General features: G+C 41.9%; 1 protein-coding gene and 1 pseudogene across 4 annotated transcripts in view; one reads left to right on the top strand and one right to left on the bottom strand.

Moving 5' to 3' along the window:
* The window catches only part of Fez1 (fasciculation and elongation protein zeta 1 (zygin I)), a 57,529-nt gene extending 46,283 nt beyond the window's left edge, over positions 1-11,246 (bottom strand). Inside the window, exons 1-2 of one of the 4 annotated variants that reach the window (XM_030244292.1) lie at positions 11,000-11,246; positions 10,269-10,300 (exon numbers count right to left, since the gene is read on the bottom strand). The gene's annotated coding sequence lies outside the window, so the exon portion shown is untranslated. Of the gene's footprint in view, positions 1-10,268; positions 10,754-10,822; positions 10,865-10,999 lie in introns of those variants that run through there. The other 3 variants (XM_030244293.1, NM_001357612.1, NM_001357610.1) reach the window with 3 other exon arrangements.
* Gm27219 lies at positions 89-19,538 on the top strand (annotated as a pseudogene).
* The last annotated feature ends 502 nt before the right edge of the window (positions 19,539-20,040 follow it).

The raw sequence follows: 20,040 nt of genomic DNA, 5'->3' as shown, positions 1-20,040 counted from the left end.
TACCTTTATTAATATTTATGAATTGCCGTTCCTCCCTTCTTTGATACTGGCCCTTCTGCTTCCCACATGAATATTCAGAAGCTCCGAGATGGGGGCGTGCAATCGCTACCAATATGGATTCTTCAGATGGCCCAACACTAGGTTTTGTATAAAAATGCAGGCAAATGGAGTAGATGGGCAGGCAGATACTGACAGACACACTCAAAGAGCCTCTGGCACTTTTTGGACTGCCCTTCCTATTCTATTAGGGGTTGTAGTGGACAAGCCAAGAGGTGCGCCTTACTCCAAAGTCGTTCATAGCTCCAAGGTGAGGGGGCTGGATGGTGGGAATAATTTTGTCATCCAAAACTGTGGAATGCAAGTGAGAAATTTGAGTGAGGGGGATCCAGGAATAGAAAGACTTCAGACTTTACACCTCACACGTTGATGTGCTGTATGTAAATCTGTGCTTAGAGATGCTATTCATATAAAATCTAATAATGTAGTTTTAAAAAAAAGAAAAGAAAAAGAAAGAAAAGAGAAAAGACAGCACAAGAGAGGCATGTCTGCCTGGTGACACCTCCTAATTTTGTCTGATTTTAGGCCAAACCAAGAATGACAGCCGGGAGGTGAAGGGGGTCTTCCCTATGTTGATTTATGCACTCTTATCACAACAGTTCAATCATGAGGGGCAGGGAAGGCAGGGGGACATCATCTCTGATGAAATTAGAAAAAGTATTAGCCATTCTGCCCTCCTGGTAATTAGAAACATGAGGGTGTTTTTCTTGTTAGAAAAAAAAGTGGTCATGAGAGCTCAGCAGGTGAAAGGTGCTCATTGTCTAAACCTGAACCCGACTCTGGGGACTCCCATGAATGTGCTAGAAGAGAACTGAGTCCACAACATTGTCCTGCAACCTCCACAAGAGCACTATGGCAACTGCACCTATATACACACACACGCAAAACAAGAAATAGATGCTAAACCCTATTTTTCTGGCGTCATGTGGTTTTGTGACCTTGGGAAAGTTATCCTTGCTGCGGCTCACGTTTTCATCAACATAATGAGGGTTATACCTCCCACTTCCGAGGCCTGTTGTTAGATTAAGGGAGTGAACTCATGCAATGCACTTCTAGGAAGGAGAGGAGGAGCTATGACCCTTGGCTACTTCCTTAGCAGAAGCTTTAATGCACTTTTCTATGCTGGTTTTGATTGGTGATGGTGGTACGAGGTGTAGTGGAGGTTGGGGTGGGGGCTCAAACCATGTAGTCAAGGGTTGATCTTGAACGTCTGATATTTCCACCTTCACCTCCCGAGTGCTGAGACTACAGATGTGTACTTTCATACCCACGGCTTGTTTTTTGTTTTTTGTTTTTGTTTTGTTTTGTTTTTATGTGCTGCTGGGAATTATTGTGCATGCTTCTCAACTCCTAGAAATTATTTCTTAGATCTAGAAAGATGGTTCAGCAATGAAGAGCACTAACTGCTGAGAAGCCAAAATTCCATTCCAGGAGATTCAACACCTGCTTCTAGCTTCCAAGTGTCCCTGCAACTCAAGTGGTATATATATATATACTCAGACATCAACACATAGTTATTACAAAAATAAATAATACATCTTTTTAAAAAAGACTCCATGTGCAATATTCAGAGTATGAGAGAGGCTTGTGAGGAAAGTACTGGAACTGAGAAAGAGTTTGGTCTTTGGGAAAGAGTTTGGTCTTTGCAAACCCCAGTGTTCCAGCTGAGCATGGTGGCAAAAGTGTGCACACCCGGCACTCAGGATGCTAAAGCAGGAGTAAACACTTACTCTTTTAACTTTAGGGCTAGTCTGGGCTACATGGAAATTAAATTATGCAAAATGATGTAAAACACCTGGAATTTGATATTCAGTGTTAATTATTTTGTTACTGGTTTTGTGAGGATTTGAAAGCACTTCCTGAGGACTGGTGGTCTAGATGCCAGCACACACACAGACCAGCTGAAATAGTGACATGTGCCAAGGAAGGAAAACTCAGTACAGATTTGGTAATGATATTTTTTTTCTTTTTGGTTTTAGGTGCTTTGTTGTTGTTGTTGTTGTTGTTGTTTGTTTGAGATGGAGTCTTGCTGTTGGTATGGTGTATCTCTAGTTGGACTCAGTATATAAACCAGGCTGTCCTTGAACTCAGAGATTGTTTTGTCTTTGCCTCCTGAGGATTAAAGGTGTATGACACCTTTATGACTGACCATCTCTATCTTTAATCTCTTTCTCCCTCTCTCCCTCCCTCTCTTTCTCCTTCCCTCTTTCCTCTCTCCCTTCCTTCTTCCCTAAGAGTCAGGATCTCAGACTATAGTCTATTCTGGCCTTGAAAGCACTATACAATATGCCTTAAACCCACAGTAATCCTCTTGTCTCAGCCTCCCAAGACTGAGATGTTGTGTAGCTATTTCCTCTGATTTGTATGGTTCCATCTTGAAGGAAAGAGGGAAGCTAAGACTCAGGAAGTAAATGACATATCCAAGGCTCAGGAATCTCCTGAAAGTCACAAGATTCATAAGTGCCCTACTACCATTACTATAAGCAGTAACAATTAATTGCTGGAGAAGAGATTTTAACCAGCCACACTGTCTATAAACTGTGTGTGGAGCTCCAAGGAAAAGACCATTTGTCACCCATGCTGCAGTGGGCTTTTCAATGACATTTGAGTTAGCTATGTTTCTATAAGTAACCATTTGCCTGTACTTCCAATAAACAAATAACCCAATAATGCATGCTCACTGAGCCAGATGTGTGTGGAGTTGTTTCTCTGGTCTGTTGTTGGTACCTTATCTTGGGTGAATAGACCTTGTTCACCTCTCCCCAGGAAAAGTTACACACTATGGGATTACAGGCATGAATCACTACATCAGCTCACCCTTAATCACCTGTGCTGATTAAAACTCCCTGGTTTATTATGACAAGGGATATAGAATGTTCCCCAAATTTCAAAATATATTCTTAGCTACCTCATTCGAAGGCAGTTATTCTCTACCACAAAACATGTATGCTAGGAACCAAACCATATTACTTTGAAAAAGAATAGACAGTTACATAGATATTGATAGCAAATAATTCCAGAACACCTACCTGATAAAAGCATAAAATGCCTGGGTGTAATGATACATGCCTGTGATCTCGGTCTTTAGAAGGTCAGAAGCAAGACCAGGTCATCCTTAGCTACACAGCAGTTTTCCTATCTGGTTCTGTGAGAGCATGCCAAAAAACAAAACAAGCAAAGAAACACCAGCAGCACCAGCAGCAGCAGCAGCAGCAACAGCAACAGCAACAGAAACAGAAACAGAAACAGCAAAAACACCCCCCACCAGAACATACACAAAACTAGCTGCCAAAGTGATATCCCTGAAGAGAATTAAAATTCCCATAATATAAATGTGGCAATAGTTTTTCTTTTAGCTTTAGTTTTTTTTTCTTTTAGTGTTTTCATTGTTGCTTGTTTTTTGTTTGTTTTGTTTGAGATGGGCCTTCCCTACATAGCATAGGCTGGCTGGAACTAAATGTTGTAGCCCAAGCTGACCTTGAACTCAAATTGATTGATCCTCTTGCCTCAGCCTCCCAAGTGCTGGAATTTTAGGAGTTTGCTGCTTCACCTATCACATTACAAGTTTGGAGCTAGAGATATGGTTTAGTTCTAGAGTGTCTGCCCAGTATGCAAAGTCCTGGGTTTAATTCCCAGTTCTGTGGGAGTTGTAGAACAGTAGGGTGGGAGGACATGCCTGTAACCCTAGCACAAGAGGTTAGAAGGCAGGTCCACCAAGAATTCCAGTCTAGTCAGGCTATGAGACCCTGCATCAAACAAGCAAAATAACAACAAAAAAGGGAAATGGGTTTTCCATTGTTTTGGGAAACTTTTGGATATATAGTTGTCAAATAGATAGATAGATAGATAGATAGATAGATAGATAGATAGATAGATAGATAGATAGATAAGCAAACAAACCAGTCTTCCATCTCCCATGTCTACTAAGTGAGTTATCAGTGGAGATCAGCATGTGCCATGGCTGTACAAGAGACAAGAGATCCTAGACAATAATGTCTTGAAGATGGGATACTCACTTAAGAGAATCTTCAGACATTTAGGTTAATCAGAGATTTCATTTGTATTAACCCCCCACACCAACCCTCACCATTTCCAGCTGTAGACTCATTTCTGTTATCTGCTTCCTTCCGCATGCCCAGGTACCAGACATGCAATGATTCAGAAATGAACTTGAGGGAATGAAAATAGCACAGTATATTCCATTGTACTCATCCAGCCAAATAAAAATCACGTCACCACCAGCAAATCTGCAGAGCCCAGCATGCCATGAAAATACTGCCCAGGGCCACAGTTGTCCCCTCCAAGCTCTCAACTTTGGGTCAGGACAGTGTTGAGTACTGTGAGCATGATGAGAAGAGAATTCACATTTCCCTAGTGTCCTGTTTGCAGGAGTTAATGCTGCCTATAAAGCCGCTTCAGGCAAGATTGATCTCTTCTGTTGTCATATCCTATCAGCCGAGAGCTTTACGGCACTGAACTCTAAGAAGAAAAGGTATCCTGAGTGGGTAGTGAATAAGGTTGCTCTGATAAACATTCCTTGTTTAACCAAACTCTCAACAGTCTCCTAAACCTCTCTTAGCCCCATTTATACACTTCCTTATAAAATCTAGTTTAAGCAAAAATTGTGTTAAGTCATTTTTGTAGTACCCCTTATCTTCTAGGTCTAGGTACCTTTGATCCCTAAGTAAATTTCTCAATATCCACTATCCCAGATGCTTTCTGGTCACCATAACCAATCTCCAGCATTAACCCTGTTTTAGAACCTCTATCTATCCATCCATCCATCCATCCATCCATCCATCCATCTCCATCCATCTATCCTCCCTCCCTTCTTTTGCTGACTCCCACCCTGCTTCTCAGCTATAAATTCCCACTTGCCCTTGTTTTTTTTTGTGAGCTGAGATCAACCTTTTTCTCCTATTGCAGAAATCCCACTAAGGTAATCCCTGTGCCTATTATGATGGCCCTACAGAAATTCTGCCTTTAACAAGTACTGCAATAAATATCACTGAATATTTTTTAAAGTGTGTGTGTGTGTGTGTGTGTGTGTGTGTGTGTGTGTGTGTGTGTGTGTAGGTTCCAGGAATTGAACTTTAGGAGACGTCAGGCTTTCAGGCAAGTGCCTTTACCTGCTAAGCCATTCCACATACCCTACAATGTTTAAGTTCTCTTAAAAATATGAGGAGAGAGAGAGAGAGAGAGAGAGAGAGAGAGAGAGAGAGAGAGAGAGAGAGAGAGAGAGAGAGAGAGATGATGTCATGCAAAAATTCTTGACATGGGTTGGCATGGGAGCTGAGCATTGGAGAGTTCCAAGAGGAAAAGTTCAGTGTTGGTTGTATATTGGAGGAGGTCTATGCTGTGAGAAAGAAGTCCGTGTTGTAAAACTGCTGTCTTAGAGACACACAAAGCCACTGGGCACAGGATGAATAGAAAGCCAGAAGCTTTGGGAGGCTTGGCAATCTCAGATTGTTGAAATCTGCATATTCAAATAAATCCAGATTCGTTCCAGGTTAAGAATCTGTTCATTGTGTGTAACAGTGGGCTAAGAATGAGAAACAAAACATACAAACCAAAGACTGCTTAAGCATCACCTTTTAGAATAGATTCCACCCAAGCCTGAGAATAGCAACCTTCTTCTCAGGGGAAAGAAATGAGCAGAAATCACTCTTAAATCTTTTTGCTTACCTTGTTTAGAACAGAATTCTTTCTCAATGTCTACTACTGCTTTTGAGACTTGGAAGAATTCCCAGTGTGGTGTTTCATGTAATTGTGTGGTTGTGGGTAACCCAAGCAAATCACATTAAAAGCTTTCCTGAACTAAAGGGGAAGGACAGGGCTCATTGGTAAAACTCTGGGAGTCAAGGGATTGGGGCTTCAACAGTTGTGTTACCATGTTACCACTAGCTATCTGTGTGACCTATGGAATCTTACCCTATCTTACTTTTTATTTTTTTTCTAAGACAAGTCTGACTCTGTATTGTGAGTTGATCTGGAACTAATTTACTGTATACCCCATACTGACCTTAAACTTATAACAACCTTTCTGCTTTAACCTCTTGAGTACTAAGAATTTGATTTTCATTTTTGTTTTTCTGTGTTTGGGGAAGAGGGGCTATTTGTTTCTTGTTTTGCTGTTGTTGTTTTTTCTCTTCCTTCTTTCTTTTTCTGTGTAGCCCTCCAGGGTGTCCTGGAACTTGCTCTGTAGACCAGGCTGGCCTCAGACTCAGGGGTTCCCCTGCTTCTACCTCTGTGGTGGTGGGACTAAAGGTGTGCACCGACACCGTTCAGATTGTTTCTTGAACATAAAGTTGGATGAGCAGGGAGGTTGGGAAGATCTGGACGAGTTGGGGAAAAAGAAAACATGACCAAAATGTATTGAATAAAAAACATGTGGGAGACATTATACCAAATAAAAGTTTTCCAAATGTTAGTTTTCCTTAGATTATAAAAGACACACACACACACACCACTAAATAAATAAATGTAGAAGAAAATATAGTTTAAATTAATGGATTTTAATAATAGACATGTGTTTAAATTTGTCTTTTTAGTTAGAGAAAATTATTGAAGAAAATGGAATTTGGAGCTAATTTATAGATTTAATTTTCTTGGCTCTTGACATAGGATATAAACCTTTCATTTTACTTCCTCTTAATATTCCTATGAAGTATGTGTCTACACGTGGAGAAACAAACACAAAGAGATTAGAAGATAGTCCATGATCACACGGTGGCTTTCTTGTGCCTCAGCACTGAGGATATAACTCAGTGGGAATGTTGCCTCGCCTAATCAAAGTCCTGTGTTCAATGTTTAGCACTGCAAAAACAAATCAAAATAAAATACAGTAAAAAGAGAGTTAAATTTAAATAAAGTTGAAGGCAGTTTGGGATTGGGTTTATTTGATTTGATTTATTTATATATCTTTGAGTCAGAATATCACGTAGCCTAGCCTGGCCTTGACTTTACTATGTAGTCTAGCCTGATTTTAAATTTCTGATCCTCCTGCCTCAATCTCCTTGCCTGATTTTATGTGGTAAGGGGGATTCAGACTTCCTACATACAAACTAGGCAAGCCTTCTACCAACTAGGAACACGATGGAGGCTAAGACAAGTGGCATGTCTCAGGAGGTTACAGTACTCGTCACCAAGCCTGATGACTAGCATTCAGTTCTCAGGACCCACATAGTGAAAGGAAAAAAGTGTTGTCCTTGTGGCAAGTACCTATGTAGTAATTTTTTTAATCTAAATATTCTGTTGTTGAAGTGGGAGGATCACAACCAACCTAGATTAGAGTGAGACCTTGTCTCAGAACACAAACAATAATAACAAAAATTTGAACCTTAGATAAATAATGAGCAGTGGATTTTTTGTTGTTGTTGTTATAGGGTCTCAACATGTAGTCAAAGGCTGGCCTTGATATTTCTCTGTAGCTGAGAATAACTTTTAATTCCTGACCTTCCCTGAACTTATCTCTCAAGCTGGGAGTGTACCTATGCCCTATTGTTTAATGTTTTAGAATAAATATATATTGGGGCTCAGAAAATGATTCCTAGTTTGATCTCGTGTGTGTGTGTGTGTGTGTGTGTGTGTGTGTGTGTGTGTGTGTGTGTGTGTGTTGCTCCTGTAAGCATTCATTTATTTTTATTTTATGTGTATAAGTGTTTTGTCTGTATGAATGCAAGTGTGGGCCTCTGCTGACCACAGAGCCCAGAAGAAGACATCAGATGCCCTGAAACTGGAGATACAGATGGTTGTGAGTCACAATATAAGTGCTAGGGTCCAAACTTGGATCCTTCACAAGAGCAGCAAGTGTTCATAACAACAGAGCTGGCTCTCCAGCCACTGTGTGTGGGTTTGTACACATGCCCTCTGAAGCCAAAAGATGATATTGGATCCCTTGGAGCTGGAGTTACAGGCAGTTGTGTGCCTCCCCACATGAGTGCTGAGAAGAGAACTTGGATCTTCTTCAAGAGCAGTGCATACTCTTAACAGCTAATCTGTCTCTCCGACCTTGTGATGATTTGAATAGAATAGCCCTAGAAGGCTTATATATTTGAATGCGTAGTCACCAAGGAGTAACAGTATTTGAAAGCATTAGAAGAATTAGAATGTGTGGCCTTGTTGGAAGAAGTGTGTCACCAGTTGGGCTTTGAGGTTTCAAAAATCCAAACCTACACTAGAGTCCCTCTCTCTTGGCCTCTGGTCCAGGATGTAGCTCTGAACTATTGCTCCAGAACCATGCCAGCCTGACACCATGTTCCTTGCCATGATGATGATAATGATGATGATGAACTAACCCCTGAAAATGTAAGTAATGCCTCAATTAAATGTTTTCTTTTTATAAAAGTTGCTGTGGTCCTGGTATCTATTTAAAGCATTAGAACAGTGACTAAGACAAACCCCAAGAATTTTTTTTTGAAAGATAGTCTCGGGATTAGAGAAATGGATGACTGGTTAAGAGTCCAGGCTGTTCTTCCAGAGGACTTGAGTTTGATTCCAAGTGCCCACATACATTCAGGCAAAACACCCATACACATAAAATAAAAAAGTTTTAAAAGATTTATTTATTTTATGTATATGAGTACATTGTTGCTATCTTCAGACACACCAGAAGAGGGCATCGGATCCCATTACAGATGGTTGTGAGCCACCATGTGGTTGCTGGGAATTGAACTCTGGAAGAGCAAGCAGCCAGTGCTCTTAACCACTGAGCCATCTCTCCAGATAAAATTTTTAAAAGGGAGTGGGGTGGAAGACTAGAGAAATGACTTGGTGGTGAAGAGCACTTAAATGCTTTGCTAGAGGATCTAAATTCAATTTCCATCACCCACATAGGACATCTTACAACTGCCTGGGGATCCAACATCTCTGTCTTCTGTGGGCATCTACACCCAACTCACACACACACACACACACACACACACACACACACACACACACACACACGATTAAAAAGAAAATAAAAATGATTAAAAAAAAAAAAAGCAAACCTTCAAAAGGGATAGCCTTTCACATGCCCAGGCTGGCCTTGAACTTTCTGTGTAACTAAACTAGAGCTTGAACTTCTATTCTTTCTGCCTTTACTGCCCAAGTGTGGGGATTACATGAGTATGTTGCTATCTCTGGCCTTTACAGTCACCATTTCTTTACCTAATCCTATTGTGCAGCCTGTGATGCCTCATATGCCATAAAATAAAATGTGTTCCGTATACATACACAAAACCTGGTGTCCGAATGCTCATAGCAACTTTATTTAGAATACCGCCATCCCTGTCTTAGTTAGGGTTTCTATTGCTGTGAAGAGACACCATTACCATACCAACGTTTAAAGGAAAATACGAAATTGGTTTAGTTCATTATCATCATGGCAGGAAGCATGGTGGGATGCAGGCGGAAATGGGGCTGGAGAGGTTGCTGAGAGCTCTACATCTGGATCTTCAGGGTGATGAAGGAGGCTGTGTCCCACACTGGGCAAAGCTTAAGCACATGACACCTCAGGCCTGCCCACACTGTGACACACTTCCTCCAACAAGGTCACACCTCCTAATAGTGCCACTCCCTATCCACCTATGGTGACCATTCCTATTCAAGCCACCACACCACACCATCCTCCCAAAAAGGTGATGGCTGAAGAGATGGTTAAGATCCTGTATTGCTCTTGAAGAGCACCAAGGTTCAGTTCTGAGCATCCTCATGACACTCAATAACCATGGGTAAGTCTAGCTCCAAGGGGTCTGATGCCTTCTTCTGGCCCTCAGGCAGGAGGCATGCATTCATGCATACACCACCACACATACACACAGGCAAACATACATAAACATAAAATAAAAATAAATCCTTAAAACAAAGAACTTTGAATAACTCAAATGTCCATCAAGATATGAGTAAATACATATGGATATATATTTCCAGCACTTGGGAAGCTGAGGCCTCTAGAGTATGCCAGCCTGGACTAAGCAGGAAGATTCTTAACACACCCTCTTCAAAAAAAGTAATGTTATATCATTTTGGTGTGTTCTTGGCTCCTTTATTTGTTTTGTTTTTATCATATCCCCAACCATTCTCAAACTTATCAAAAGATTAATTTCTAACTTAAGTGCTCACTGAAGATTTCCTCATTCCCTAGACAACTGAAATAAAGATCCTTTTTATTTGGCAATGCGAATTATGAAATACACTAGAGGTGTAGCTCAGTGGTAGAAAGCACTTACCTAGCAAGCATGAGGCCTTGGGTGGGTTCTATCTGCAGCATTACAAAAGGAAAACAGAACTTACAAAAAGCATGTGTCCAGATAGGATACAAGTACTGCAAAGACTCACAGCCTTCCACAGCTCTGACTGGTATTTGCATCTAAACTCAGCCTTTGTCTCAGTGCTCTGAGATCCCTCATTCTGTCTGCTAGACTCTGCTCCCTTTCTGGTGCAACCAAATCTCACTTTAGAACCAAAGAACCATCAGTAGATTTAGGTCTCCATGCCCAGGTTGGCTTATCGCTCTTCTCCACCAACCTCCTGAACTGGATGAAGATTTGAGGACTGAATTCGAGCAGAGCTTCTTGTCAGTGCCAATCAGAGAGAGAGCTAAAGGACCAGCTGGCCATTTTCTCCTCTTTTTTCTTTCCTCAGCACGATAGAAAGCTGCATCCCCCTCCCCTCTTTCTCAGGACTACAACACTTCCCACTGCCTTCTTCCTTTCCACCCCCCACCCTGGCTGCCTCTCTCAGGGCTGCCAGGTTGCCATGCCAATAAGGTTCCCATGGTTACCGGGAGGCCGCTGCTGCATTCCCATAGGCAGCTTCTATCTACTCAAAGGAAGGGGGAACGTTATTGCCTCCCGGGGTCAAACAAATAAGTATATAAGTGAAAAAGGGCAGAAATTGTTTCAGCCCAGGAACTTCTGAGGGAAGAATGTTGTAAAAGTCCGACGTCTCCGGGCCATACCTCGGACAGAATCCTGCTCCCTCCACTCAAGTTGTGTCTCTCTCCTAAATCTAGAGAGAGAGGAGCCTGGCACTGCTTCAAGCCCATTGTTCTGCCTATGGCGGGGTCCAAATAGACACCACATTGTGAGGATCATGTTAATATGTAAATAATGGATACATCTGTGCTTCTGTGTAGCAAGGAAACTGGCAATGCAAAGCAAGCCCTGGCCTCTCCTCTGTTGGGTGTCTTGTCTGCTTTTTTCCACATGGTGCTTTGTGGTGGTCTTTCCTGCACTGGCTCTCTCCAGCCACACCTCGGCGGTATTTTGTTTGCTTGTTCGTTTGGTTTTTTTGTTTTTGTTTTTTATTTTTAAAACAATATGTGTTTTCTTAAAATAGAAATAATTTTAGTGTAAAATTCAAAAATAAGGGGGCTGGTGAGATGGCTCAGTGGGTAAGAGCACCCGACTACTCTTCTGAAGGTCAGGAGTTCAAATTCCAGCAACCACATGGTGGCTCACAACCATCCGATCATGAGATCTGACTCCCTCTTCTGGAGTGTCTGAAGACAGCTACAGTGTACTTACATATAATAAATAAATAAATAAATCTTAAAAAAAAATTCAAAATTAAAATAGGAAAAAAAAATTACATTTCAAAACGACGAGCTGTTTCCCAGCACTTAGGAGGTAGAGGCAAGGAGGGTCAAAGTTATCCTGGGCTACATAGTGAGTTCAAGGTCATTGTGAGCTATATGAGACTTTGTCTTAGAATGGAAAACAAGATCCAGGCAGTACTGGTGCACACCTTTAATCCCAGCACTCAGGCGGTTAAAGCAGGAAAATCTCTAAGCCACCCTGGTCTACATAATGAGTTCCAACAGAAAAAAAAAAAAAAAGAAAGAAAAAAAAAGCCACCCCAGGCCTGGTGGCTCACGCCTTTAATCCCAGCACTTGGGAGGCAGAGGCTGGAAGATTTCTGAGTTTGAGGCCAGCATGGTCTACAGTGAGTTCAGGGCAGACAGGGACACACAGAGAAACCCTGTCTCAAAAAAAAAAAAAAAAAAAAAAAAGGAAGAAAACAAAAGAAAAATAAACAAGTACAATATATAACTTAAACTATTTCATTTTATATTTAATTAATAGATAATTGTACATCTTTGTGGACTACAATGTGATTATTTGAGATATATGTAGATACATACACAAAATACAGTGGTCAAATCTGAGTAATTAGCATATCCATCTTAAAGAGTTCTCACATCTGTGTTGAGAAACTTCAAACTCCTGTTTGTTAGAACTCTATAACATTGGGGCAGCTGCTTTGGCTCAGTAGATGAAGGTGTTTGCAGCCAAGACTGACAATTGAGTTTGAACCCCAAAACCCACATGGTAGAAACACATGTGCACGCACACACACACACACAGCCACTTATCTTGCCCACACACAAATGAGTAAGTGTATTTTTTTAAATGCAGAGGTCTAGCTTCAGCTCTGTGGGAGAACTCTTGTCTAGCATGTGCAAAGTCCTAGATCTGACATCCTGACCTCACCTACAAATGAACAAATGGATATGTGCATGGGTGAAGCGGTTCTACTGTATTCTATGATACTTGAACTTAATTCTCCTATGTCATCCTCCTAATTCCAATTACATACTCCTAATGTGATTGCATTTTGATACTCGCCCAACTCCTACCATGTAATTGTGAAAAATCATTTGAAACTTATTTCTTGTTGTATATATATGTTTGTGTGATTGGGGGAGGGGTAGACATGACACAGAACACATACACAGAGGTCAGAGGGCTTCTGTAAAGTTGTTTTTCTCCTTATACCTTTATGTGAGTTTCCAGGGATTAAACTCAGGTCTCTAGGCTTATACGACAAGCTCCCTTATCCACTGAGCCATCTCTCCTGTCCCAACAGCTTTTTAAAAATTATTTTGTTTTTATGTCTATGTATGTATTTGTGTCTCTCTGTGTGTGCACATATGTGCAGGTGCTCAAGAGACCAGGAGAGGACGTTGGCTCTCCTAGAGCAGGAGTTAGAAGTCTTTGTGAGCCTTGTGACATGGGTGCTAAGAACTAAATTTGAGGTTTTGGCAAGAGCAACAAACACTCATAAGCATCAAGCACTCCTAACTACAGAGCCAGCCCTCTGGCTGTCTGAACGGTTTTTGGAATGAGTATATTTTATTCAGAGTTTTGCCATTATGAAAATTATGAAAAATTCTTTCTTTTATCAGCAATAAATAAAACCTGATGATTACTCGAATCAAAAACAAAACAAAAAACAAAACAAACAAAAACAGTTACTTGTTACCAGAATCAAAGATCTGGGTTGCCAGACACTCAAAATTATCAAATTTGGGAAAAGAGAATTGGTAGAAAAAAAAAAGTCACATGGATTCAAAATTGGCACAGAAGTGGGTCCAGCTTCTCAGAACTCTAGCAAGAGGCTCAGGAGCCTGAAGGGCTGTGACGGCTGGAGGAAGGAGGGTCAGTGAGGCTGCAGATGGAGTGGGTGGGTCTTCCTGAAGCAAAACATGAAAATAGACAAGAGACCTGGGCTTTCAGTGGCTCCTGCTGAGGAAGCGGACTACAAAGGCCATTTGGGTTAGGTGACTAAATACAGATTTGGCAGTTAATGCCTTTACCATACGGACAGCTTCTTGACAGCCAGAGAGTTAGGAATGTTAGGAGGTCAAAAGAGACAGAGGCTGAAGGCCGACTTCAAGGCAGCCTTTGTCACATTACTGTACCTTCTAGGTTTCATGTCAATTTGACACAAGCTAGAATTATCGGAGAGGAGGGGTCCTCAATTAATAATTTGCCTCCATAAGATTGGGCTGCAGGCAGGCCTGTATGGCATTTCCTTAATTAGTAATTTAGGGGTGAGGGCCCAGCCCATTGTGGGCTTGGGGTGGTATAAGGAGTAAACCAGTAAGCAGCACTGCTCCGTGACCTCTACATCAGCTCCTGCCTACAGATTCCTGCCCTGCCTGAATTCCTATCCTGATTTCCTTGGTTGATAGAAGTGTAAGCAAAACAAGCGTTTTCTTCTTCAACTTGCTTTTGGTGGTCTATAGAGTGAGTTCCAGGACAGCCAGGGCTACAGAGTGAAACCCTGTCTCGACAAAAAAAGAAAAAAAGAAAAGCAACTGTTACTAAGACAGTTACCCTCTGACCTAGAAGTTCTATTATTGGGTAAGCATACCCCCATGACAAATGAAAGTGCATGTCAGCATTAAAACTCATACCTAAAGCCAGGTGTAGTGCTTGTGCTTATAATCCAGTTACTTGGTAGTTCAAACTAGAGGGTATCTAGAGGCCAGCCTGGGCTATATACTGAGTTCAAGGCTAGCCTGGGCTACTGAGTAAGAGATTCCATCTCAGAAAAAGAGAGAGGACAAATAGTCACCAACAGTTATTAAATTGACAAGAAAAATGTGGTATATTTAAATTAAAATAGTATTCAATCATAAAAATGAATTAAGTACAAACACATACTACAACACAGACAAACCTTGAAAACAGTAATGTAAGTGAAAGAAATCAGACACAAAAGTCTTATTCTATGATTCCATGATATGAAATATCTAGAATAAAAAAAAGAATAGAATCTGAGCATGGTAGCATGCAGTTGTAGTCCCAGACCTGAGGGTGGGGCTGACACAGGAGGATCTGGGGCTTAGGGTCAGTCTGGGTAATGTCACATGATCATGTCCTAAAACAACATGGGGATGAGACAACGCTATAGGAAGTGAAAAAGACTAAAGTTCATTTTATACATGTATGAAAATATTGAAGAATAAAATGTAAACAAATAAAACAACAACAACAACAAAAAGAGGTTAGAACCACTGAGTGTCAAGGAGCTTGCCTAAACGTGCACAAGACTCTGAGTCCAATCCCCAACACTGCAAAAAAAAAAAAAAAAACCAAAACAACAACAACAACAACAACAACAACAGTAAAATTAGGCAAAACCAGAACACTAACAAAAACCATACATTCCAGAGGGTGGTAGATTCTCTCTAGTGTCGGGAGTCCGTCAAAAGACCCTCACTCACAAAGACCACAGAGACCGACACCACTGAAAACCGCAAGAGGTTTTCTTATTAATCCAGTGCGTTGGGGACCCCCCCCCCTCAGCACGCAGGCAAGAGGAGAGACCCCAAACAAACAAAGAACACACTTTATACCTTGTAAGGGGCAGATTTAGGCAACAGGGCTAGCTGGCTTATTCTAATTGCTTTAACAAGTAACCCTTCCAGGCATTGCTTGGTTTGCATAGAGTGACTCCCTTTGGCCTGTTCCCTCACTCTGACTGCCCTTATGGATTTTTTAAAAATGTTTTATTTATTATTATTTTTTTAAGCATTGTTTAGTCAGTCAGCTTCCTTATCTGGCTCTGTACTTGGCCTGCTAGTATAGTTTGGAAAGTCCCTTCAGAGGGGGGCTTTCCAAAACTAGGTGGTCTTGAATTTATTTTGGATTCTCTACTAGCTCAATAAAACTGACTTTGAGAGGTGAGCATACCTGCAACCCTAGCACTCAGCAGGCTGACACAGGAGGACCTGGAGTTCCAGGCCAGTCTTCTGGTCCTCGCTATACATCCCAGAGTCAAAACCAAGATAGCTCAGTAGGTAAAAGTACTTGTTGCTAAGCTGATGACATTCTCCAGGACCCATGGGGTGGAAGGAGAAAACTGACTCCTGCAAGATGTTCTCTGACCTTGAAATGGCTATTCCTGGCTGTCAACTTGACTATATCTGGAATGAACTACAAACCAGAAACGGAAGGCTCACCTGTGATCCAGATCTTGAGGCTGGAAGTCACAGGTTTCTGACCTGGATCTTGGCATAGAGATCTTGAGGCAGCGGCCATGAAAAGCTTAGGTCCAGGCAAGGTTGTACATGCCTTTAATCCCAGGAAATGGAGGCAAGCAGATCTCTGAGCTCAAGGTTAGCCTGGGACAAAGCAAGTCTCAGATCTAGGCATGGTGTTACACACCTTTAATCTGGGCTACAGCTTCTGCTGGAGACCTAAATAAGGACATTGGAAAAAAGAAGATTCATTCTTCTTTGCCTGCTTGCATTTACTTGCCAGCACATCTGTCGAAAGCTACTTCTACAGAAGACCAGCTGAAACAACTAACCTCATGGAACTGAGCAACTTCTAGATTATTGAACTTCCCATTCACTGTTGGCCATCGTTGGGCTAGTTGGACTACAGACTACAAATCATCACAATAAATGTCAATATAGAGAGACATTCCATAAGTTCTGTGACCCTAGAGAACCCTGACTAATACAGACCTCTACACATACACTCAAGTGCCTCCATCTACACAAGCTTTCACATACACATATGTGTGGAGATGTCTCGGGAGCTCCAGGCCAGAGAGTGTGCCGAGATGAGAACACTCCGCTTGAGCCATGTGGCCCACTGGTGCCCAGTGTAGCACTGGAACTTGCCGGTCTTTTTAATATTTCCTGCAAAGCACACAAAGCACACACATAAACACACACCAAATAAATAAATAAATGTGAAAAAATTTAAAGACTAACCTTGTTTCGTAATTTTTTTTATTTTATTTATACGGTTAGAGACCAGAACCCAAGACCTTAAGCATACTAGCCAAACACTCCACTGTTGAGTTATATCTATATCCCTAACATTTCAGAATAGAGACAGGAGGACCGGGAGATTGAGGTTATTTTCAGCTAACAGAGAATCTACAGGCCAGCCTGGGCTACAACAAAAGAAGAAGTTGTAAGATGCTATTTAATTCTTAGTAAACTTCAGGGTAGGGAGTAGGGATAGAGAGTAGGAATAGAGTAGAAAGGGAAGAACGTGAAGGGTCAGGGCAGAGGAGGGGAGGAAAGGGGAAGAGTGAAGGAGGAGAGGACAAGACACCTGGCCTCAGTCTCTAGTACCTCAAACAACAAAATATCAGCAATAAATAACAAGCACATCTCAGATCAGCTATACTATGGTATGTCCTTGGCTCATGATGCCAGTGACTGGAAGGTCCACACAGTGTGTGCCTGCTGCATCCTGGTGAGGAACCCATATCGGAATCACAGAATGGCCTAGAGGTGGAAAGGGAAACAACTGTGTGCAAAAGTGTCCAGACACAGAGGTGCCCTTGCTACTCATTTGTTTTTGCCTTTCCTCTTATATTCTCACTCTCTTTTGTATCTATTTATGTACTGAGTTTTGTTTTGTTTGAGATGGCATCTACTCTGTGGCTAATCCAGAAAGATCTGGAATTCACTAAGTAGCTTAAGCTGGCCTTGAACTGGTGGTAATCCTCCTGCCTCAGCTTCCCAATGATGGGGATTCACCCTGATGAATGTCTTTACAACAACCTGCTCTTACAAGAGCTGACTCGCTTCCAAGGACAGTCACAACTAATCATCCCAGAGTAAATTCCCTCTTTCTAAGCTTCTTCTACCCCTCACATGGGGCTGTGGACTAAACCTCCCACATTGAGGCAATCATTTCCAGATCAGTGCATTCCCAGCCACATACCATGGTTTCCTGGCAAGAAAAAAATGTGTTGGTTTTCACTTCATTATAGCAATAAATGAAGATTAAAAATAAGTATAATATAGCTCAAGAAAGTTGAGGGGCTGGAGGTTTAGTTCATCAGTTAAGAAGCCTGGCTAAGCTGGGCGGTGGTGGCACACGACTTTAATCCCAGCACTTGGGAGGCAGAGGCAGGCGGATCTCTGAGTTCAAGGCCAGCCTGGTCTACAGAGTGAGTTCCAGGACAGCCAGCTACACAGAGAAACCCTGTCTCGAAAAAAAAAAAAAAAAACCAAACCAAACACACACACACACACACACACACACACACACACACACAAAGCCTGGCTAAGGACTGGGGATTCGATTCCCAGAATCCACATGAAGGCTCACAGCCATCTGTAACTCCAGTCTTAGGAGATCTGATGCCCTCTTCTGGCCTCACAGGCACCAGGCATGCACATGGTTCACAGTAATGCATAGGGACAAAATGCCCACACACATACTAATTAAATGCATAAACTTGAAAGAGGAAGTATGGAATGAGCCAATGATGTTTAACTAATTTATCTAATGGAAAAAAGCTACCGTTTAAGGAATATCAGTGGCATCATGAAAGACACATATTCAGTTCCTGTTCCCAGCTCCCAGCACAGCACTCTAAAACCCTTGGAATTTACCAAATAAACAGAAGCATCTTGTTAGTTGTAAGTGTTCATAATGAGTTTCTTTCAATCGTACATGAGTTAACACAAAGAATACATGAGGGGCTGGAGAGATGGCTCAGTGTAGGAGCCTTGGCTGCTCTTCCAAAGGACTCAAGCTTGGTTCTTGGCACCCACACTGGGCAGTTCACAACAAACTGTAACTCCAGTTCCAAGGCATCCAACATCCTCTTCTGGCCTCCCTAGGCACTCTACACATGTGACACACACACATATACCCACACATATGCATGGGCCACACATATGCATGTGCTCGAACACACACACACACACACACACCCCTCAGAAAAATAATTAAAATCTAAAATTAACCTTATCACAGGATTTTTTTTAAAGTACAAAAGCTAGGAATGGCGGTGCACACCTTTAATCCCATCACTTGTGAGGTAAAGACAAGTAGATCTCTGAGTTTGAGGGTGGTCTGATCTACATAACAAGTTCTAGGACAACCAGGGCTATATAGTGAGGCTTTATCTAAAAAACCAGGGACCGAGTGATTCCCAGGGCCCAGCAAAAGGGGACCGAGTTTCCAGAGCCCTGAAGACAAGGGGTAACACACCAAAATATAGACTCATTTTTCATTCCACCTTCATTGGCCGAGCAGCTGCAAAGAACAAAGGCCGTATCTCCCGATACCTAGCAAACAAATGCAGTATTGCCTCGAGAATTGATTGCTTCTCTGAGGTCCCCACAAGTGTATTTGGGGAAAAACTCCGAGAACAAGTTGAGGAACGGCTGTCTTTCTATGAGACTGGAGAGATCCCACGGAAGAACCTGGATGTCATGAAGGAAGCTGTGGTTCAGGCAGAGGAAGCGGCTGCTGAAATCACCAGAAAGCTGGAAAAACAGGAGAAGAAGCACTTGAAGAAGGAAAAGAAGCGACTGGCTGCACTGGCCCTGGCCTCGTCAGAAAACAGCAGTACCCCAGAGGAGTGTGAGGAGGTACATGAAAAATCTAAGAAGAAGAAGTTAAAACCCCAGGAGACCCTACAGGAAAATGGAATGGAAGACCCACCTGTCTCTCTACCTAAAACCAAGAAAAAGAAAGCTCCCAAGGAGGAGTTGGCCAGTGACCTTGAAGAGATGGCCACTAGCAGTGCAAAGAGAAAGAAGTCCTCACCTAAGGAGGAAGTGGCCAGTGAACCAGAAGAGGCAGCAAGCCCACCACCCCTAAAAAGAAAAGGAAATTTTCTGAGGAGCCTGAAGTTGCTGCTAACTTCACAAAGAGCAGCACAAAGAAAAAGAAAAAGTCCCAGAAAACACAGGAGGATTAGAACGGACCTGCTTGGTGGAAGGACATACCTTGTGGTGGCAGCTCCTGCCCATGATAAAACCCCAATAAAAAAACACAAAACCGGGGCTGGTGAGATGGCTCGGTGGGTAAGAGCACCCGACTGCTCTTCCAAAGGTCCGGAGTTCAAATCCCAGCAACCACATGGTGGCTCACAACCATCTGGAGATCTGACTCCCTCTTCTGGAGTGTCTGAAGACAGCTACAGTGTACTTACATGTAATAAATAAATAATAATAATAATAAAAACATTAAAAACACACACATACACACAACCAGAAAAACAAAACAAAAACAAAAACAAATGTGAGATCTGATGTCCTCTTCTGGTGTGTCTAAAGACAGCTACAGTGTACTTACATAAATCTTTTTTTAAAAAGTTAGAAAAAAAATAATATATGATATATACAAATTATAACCCATAATACAATGTGTGGCAAGATTATTCTTGGCGGGGCCCTAGATAACATCAGGATGTTCACCTGAAAGACTTCACAATGAAAGG

Source organism: Mus musculus, chromosome 9 (genome assembly GCF_000001635.26).
Source record: "Mus musculus strain C57BL/6J chromosome 9, GRCm38.p6 C57BL/6J".
NCBI classification, from domain to species: Eukaryota; Metazoa; Chordata; class Mammalia; order Rodentia; family Muridae; genus Mus; species Mus musculus.
This window is presented reverse-complemented; position numbering and strand designations above follow the sequence as displayed.